Genomic DNA, 6,429 nt, shown 5'->3' on the forward strand with positions numbered 1-6,429 from the left:
GAAACATTGAGTGGAACTGAAAGAAGCCCTACCAACTGGTAGAATAGGACGTACCTTTTGCCATGCTCTTCATAGTCATTTGCAGGATATGAATGCTGACATAGATGTATTTTTGGAGCAGTGCTGTTAAATAATAAGGCCGTAGAAGAATGAGCGCCTAGTGTATTCACAGTCTCTTCTCTGTAGCGAGTCGATGGTGCAGTCACTGCTATGGAAAAGTGGAAGAGCCATTTTTCTAGTGGGTAGGATGGGGTGAGGGCTCTTCCACTCTGGGAGTTGTGGTTTCAGTTGGTTGGTAACGGCTGCAGAAGGCAATCAGATGAGAATGTATGTTATGCAAATTTTAGGTGAAGGGGGGAAGGCCGGCCGGTGTGGCCGAGCGGTTCTAGGCGCTTCAGTCTGAAACCTCGTGACCACTACGGTCGCAGGTTCGAATCCGGCCTCGGGCATGATGTGTGTAATGTCCTTAGTTAGGTTTAAGTAGTTCTAAGTGTAGGGGCCGGATGACTTCAGATGATAAGTCTCATAGTACTCAGGGCCACTTTGAACCATTTGAAGGGGGGAAGAAAGGAAAAGAAAGGAACTGTTGGTACCAGCTGCATTGACACGTCAGGCGGAATCAACGGTGATGAGTGAAAATGTGTGTCACACTGGGATCCTTCTTACTGGGCAATTACTTTAACCACTGCGCGATTTTGACATAGTGTCAATAACAAATGCGTAAACTATCTCAGAACGTTCTCCGATAAACTTAGATTTCCACCAGCGCCACCACTTATCTATAGTTCCTACTCATGTCCTTCGCGCTCACTAATTTTAGATTCCCGCTGGAACTTTAACTTGAATGTCCATCTGCACTGATGGTTGAGGATTCATAGCGAATCGAGGTGTATCAGTTGTACGAATGCGTGATGTCTGTTGTTTCAGGCATGTTCAAAAGAATAGACACCACAGGGAATTCACAGCTAGGATGCACATAAAGTAAACTGAAAATGGACAGGGGAGAAAGGAAAGGAAAGGGACTGATGATATCTGTTGCATCAGTACTTTATGCAGAACCAATTGCGATGAGTGAAATGTGTACTGTACTGGGATTCCTCCTGCTTATCAGGCAGTCGCTTTTACTTCACGTCACACAGAGACGCTCTTAATCGCAAATGCGCGGACTATCAAGGCACGCTCCTTGACCGACCCACATTCCCACCTAGAGCCATTACTTATCCGCAGTCACCATCCATGCCCTCCGTGGTCACTAATTTTAGATTCCCGCTGGAGGTCGAACGTAAATGTTCATCTGCTGTGATGATCGTGGATTCACAGCCCCTCGACGCATGTCAGTTATATGAGCGCGTGGTGACTGTTGTTTCGGACATGCGGTGTACCGTAGATCTCTAGAAGAGCGTAGCGTTCCAAAGGATTAGAAAAGGGCACAGGTCATCCCCGTTTTCAAGAAGGGAAGTCGAACACATGTGCAGAACTACAGACCTATATCTCCAACGTCGATCAGTTGTAGATTTTTTGAACACGTATTATGTTCGAGTATAATGACTTTTCTGGAGACTAGAAATCTACTCTGTAGGAATCAGCATGGGTTTCGAAAAAGACGATCGTCTGAAACCCAGCTCGATCTACTCGTCCACGAGACTCAGAGGGCCATAGACACGGGTTCCCAGGTAGATGCCGTGTTTCTTGACTTCCGCAAGGCGTTCGATACAGTTCCCCACAGTCGTTTAATGAACAAAGTAAGAGAATATGGACTATCAGAGCAATTGTGTGATTGGATTGAAGAGTTCCTACATAACAGAACGCAGCATGTCATTCTCAATGGAGAGAAGTCTTCCGAAGAAAGAGTGATTTCAGGTGTGCCGTAGGGGAGTGTCGTAGGACCGTTGCTATTCACAATATACATAAATGACCTTGTGGATGACATCGGAAGTTCACTGAGGCTTTTAGCGGATGACGCTGTGGTATATCGAGAGGTTGTAACAATGGAAAATTGTACTGAGATGCAGGAGGATCTGCAGCGAATTGACGCATGGTGCAGGGAATGGCAATTGAATCTCAATGTAGACAAATGTAATGTGCTGCGAATACATAGAAAGAAAGATCCCTTATCATTTAGCTACAATACAGCAGGTCAGAAACTGGAAGCAGTTAATTCCATAAATTATCTGGGAGTAGGCATTAGGAGTGATTTAAAATGGAATGATCATATAAAGTTGATCGTCGGTAAAGCAGATGCCAGACTGACATTCGTTGGAAGAATCTTAAGGAAATACAATCCGAGAACAAAGGAAGTAGGTTACAGTACGCTTGTTCGCCCACTGCTTGAATACTGCTCAGCAGTGCGGGATCCGTACCAGATAGGGCTGATAGAAGAGATAGAGAAGAACCAACAGAGAGGAGCTCGCTTCGTTACAGGATCATTTAGTAATTGCGAAAGCGTTACAGAGATGACAGATAAACTCCAGTGGCAGACTCTGCAGGAGAGACGCTCAGTAGCTCGGTACGGGCTTTTGTGGAAGTTTCGAGAACATACCTTCACCGAGGAGTCAAGCAGTATATTGCTCCCTCCTACGTATATCTCGCGAAGAGATCATGAGGATAAAATCAGGGAGATTAGAGCCCACACAGAGGCATACCGACAATCCTTCTTATCACGAACAATACGAGACTGGAATAGAAGGGAGAACCAATAGAGGTACTCAAGGTACTCTCCGCCACACACCGTCAGGTGGCTTGCGGAGTATGGATGTAGATGTAGATGTAGATGAACAGACGTCACGCATTCATGTAAGAGGTGAAGGTGGCTGCAGCAAGACAGGGTAGGGTCCATAGGAAGTCTTCATTGCCCTAACAAGCTGCGGCAGTCACAGGGGTGTGCCCTTGTCCGGTGGCGCGACCCAGCGTCGATCCATGGCGTCCATTCTTCACTGGCGTGGTCGGGCTTCGATCTCGCGGTGCACAGTGACGAGAACTGGTGTCAAGGGAGGTGGTAGCTGCTGTCCGAGTAGTAAATTTGTGGTATGGTCTTACGGTACCACACTGCTGAGGTCATCGGTCCCTATGCTACACACTACGTAAACTAACTTACGCTATGGACAACACACACACAGCCATGACCGAGGGAGGACTCGAACCTCCGACGGGGGGAGTGTCCGAGTAGTGCCGAGGTCTTGCACGGTCGTCATACTTCGGTAGTATCGCGTCAGGTAAGGTGGGCTTCTGCTGTTGCTACGCTGCTCTGTCCCGCCCAGATGGGGCCAGAGTCGGGCGCTGGCAGGCGGCCAGCTTTTACACTAGACAAGGCAGGTGCTGCTGCGGTTGAGGTCACGTACACGGCCGCGAAGCGCCGTCGAAAACTCGCGAAACTCCAGTTATTGCCCCAGTGCCCGGGTCGTTGACGTAACGTGTGGCGCGCCGACAAGTCGGCTGTGACGTCAGTTGCATGGCTTCCGCGCGGTATTCTAATACTGTCCATCTGAAGGACCGAAGGTAGTGGTTGTTGAGATAATTGTTGTAAATAATTGAACAAACAACCACTGATATTAGCCGCGCGACCGCTACGGTCGCAGGTTCGAATCCTGCCTCGGGCATGGATGTGTGTGATGTCCTTAGGTTAGTTAGGTTTAAGTAGTTCTAAGTTCTAGGGGACTGATGACCTTAGAAGTTAAGTCCCATAGAGCTCAGAGCCAGCCACCACTAATATTAGAAACATAGTATTCAGCAATGCGTTTCGGGAGTCAAGCTCCCATTAGCTGAATGTCTAAGTTAATCGTACATAAACATGCACTTCAAAAGCACGCAAGTTCTATATATAAAAACAAATGAAATTAGGTTCTCTGCTCCGCTTACTCATGTTACCGGTCATCCATCAAGGCGTTCCTTCCGTAATGTGATAAAACCGGTACATCAACTACCTCTTCGCACGCATGTAGGACGAACGCCTGTCTACATAAATACAGAGTGACTTGCTTCGCTAAATAATGCGGAAATGGAAAGGGTTACTGACGTGCAGTTTTCACAGAATGGGTTGGTAATCAGGTGGTCGTATTGTTAGCCAATAAACAGATTGTAATAATATTTAGAAAGTATACATTTTGTGAAAACATACAATTTTTAAGTGAAACAACGCCCTTTGAAAATGGTTCAAATGGCTCTGAGCACTATGGGACAACTGAGGCCATTAGTCCCCTGGAACTTAGAACTACGTAAACCTAACTAACCATAGGACATCACACACATCCATGCCCGAGGCAGGTTTCGAACCTGCGACCGTAGCGGTCTGGCGGTTCCAGACTGTAGCGCCTAGAACCGCTCGGCCACGACGGCCGGCAATGCCCTTTGATATTAACAAACTAAAATAGAGTAAATTAGAATATCAGCGGGGTCTGTTGCAGGGTTCTAGTGCTAGTCGTTTACGATATATTTTGAAAAGTTTTTACACCAACACTTGTTATGCCATTCAATCTGCGTAGTTGCTAAGTAAAATGTTGTTGTGATTACTTACAGTGTGCTGATGCGTTCCTTGAGTGCACTGAGATTTGTTAGTCGGTTAGTGTGTGAAAGTCCAAGCAGGAGGACGTGAATGGACGATGGAATTTACCAATGCAGAAAAAGCCGACATGCTTATTGTGTATGGAGAGCTACCTCTTCAACCAGTTACGTGAAAGTGTTAGTGTAACATCTAGACAACGTAACAGAAAGAAAAAAGTGACAAAAATAGGAGAAAAATATTGTTGTTGCTGCTGTTGCAGTTGTTCCGCACCTTAGCACCTGCGCAATTGCACGAGCAAGTACCATGAATCAGGCAAGTGTCCTATAAATACTCCATCGACGTAGGTTGGTTGGTTGGTTGGTTGTTTTGGGGAAGGAGACCAGACAGCGTGGTCATCGGTCTCATCGGATTAGGGAAGGATGGGGACGGAAGTCGGCCGTGCCCTTTCAGAGGAACCATCCCGGTATTTGCCTGGAGTGATTTAGGGAAATCACGGAAAACCTAAATCAGGATGGCCGGACGCGGGATTGAACCGTCGTCCTCCCGAATGCGCGTCCAGTGTCTAACCACTGCGCCACCTCGCTCGGTCCATCGACGTAGGTTCCATCCCTATCAAATCTCTCTCCATCAAGAGCTGTGTGAAAACGATTACAGGAATGGTGTTAACTTCCGCACATGGGCATTAATACAGGATACTCCAGTCGTATCATGTGCCTTGTTTAGTGATGAAGCCACATTTACCACACGTAGCCAGGTAAACCGCACTGTTGGTCTGTTGGCAATCTCTGTTGGCTTCGTCAGGACAAAAATTGTTCAAATGGCTCTGAGCACTATGGGCTTTTACATCTGAGGTCATCAGTCCCCTAGAACGTAGAAATAATTAAACCTAACTAACCTAGGGACATCACATACATCCATGCCCGAAGCAGGATTAGAACCTGCGACGCCGGCCGCGGTGGTCTAGTGGTTCTAGGCGCGCAGTCCGGAACCTCGGGACTGCTACGGTCGCAGGTTCGAATCCTGCCTCGGGCATGGATGTGTGTGATGTCCTTAGGTTAGTTAGGTTTAAGTAGTTCTAAGTTCTAGGGGACTGATGACCACAGAAGTTAAGTCCCATAGTGCTCAGAGCCATTTTCAGAACCTGCGACAGTAGCAGTCGCGCGGGTCCGGAAGAAGCGCCTAGAACCGCTCGGCTATCACGGCCACACGGCTTCGTCAGGTTGAACGTCAGTCTGTGGTGTAGGATAGTGAACCATCAGCTCATAGCACCGTTTTTCACAGACGGTACACCGAAAGCGCACGAGAATCGCAGCCTCCTAACAGACCAACTTCTACGGATGCTAGAATACGTTCCTCTGTAGACTAGGAGAACGTGTGGTAACAGCTCGAGAACTGTCTAGCCTAAAGCGTACGAAGTACTACAGCATGTCTTCACGAACTGTTTCCAAATCGCTCGACTGGACGCAGAGTGCCTGTACCTCGGCCGGCCCTTTCCCTAGATTTGACGTCAGTAGACCTTTTTCTGTAGGAAAAGCTAAAAGACTATCTACAAGGACATACCAACTGCACCCGATGGCATGCAACGACGTATTACTGCAGTCTGCATATCCACTGAAATGCTACCACGTGAGCAGCTGCCAGTGATCATTTTCAACAGAACTTGTGATGATCAGTTGACACGCTACTGGTGTGAATCCATATACGAGCTACGGTATGCACTTTTGTTGTTTTTCGGTATGTCCTACCACAGATATTGTACAAATGTCGGTGTGGGAACTTACGAAAATACGATATCTCGCGAACGACTTGCACTAGAATTCTGCAAACAAACACCACTGACATTCTAATTTACCCTACTTTTAAATTATTAATGTTAATAGGCATTGTTCCATTTAAAACAGCGTAAATTTGCATAAAAAATACTCTCTTTG

This window comes from Schistocerca piceifrons, chromosome 1, assembly GCF_021461385.2.
Source record: "Schistocerca piceifrons isolate TAMUIC-IGC-003096 chromosome 1, iqSchPice1.1, whole genome shotgun sequence".
In the NCBI taxonomy this organism is placed as follows: domain Eukaryota; kingdom Metazoa; phylum Arthropoda; class Insecta; order Orthoptera; family Acrididae; genus Schistocerca; species Schistocerca piceifrons.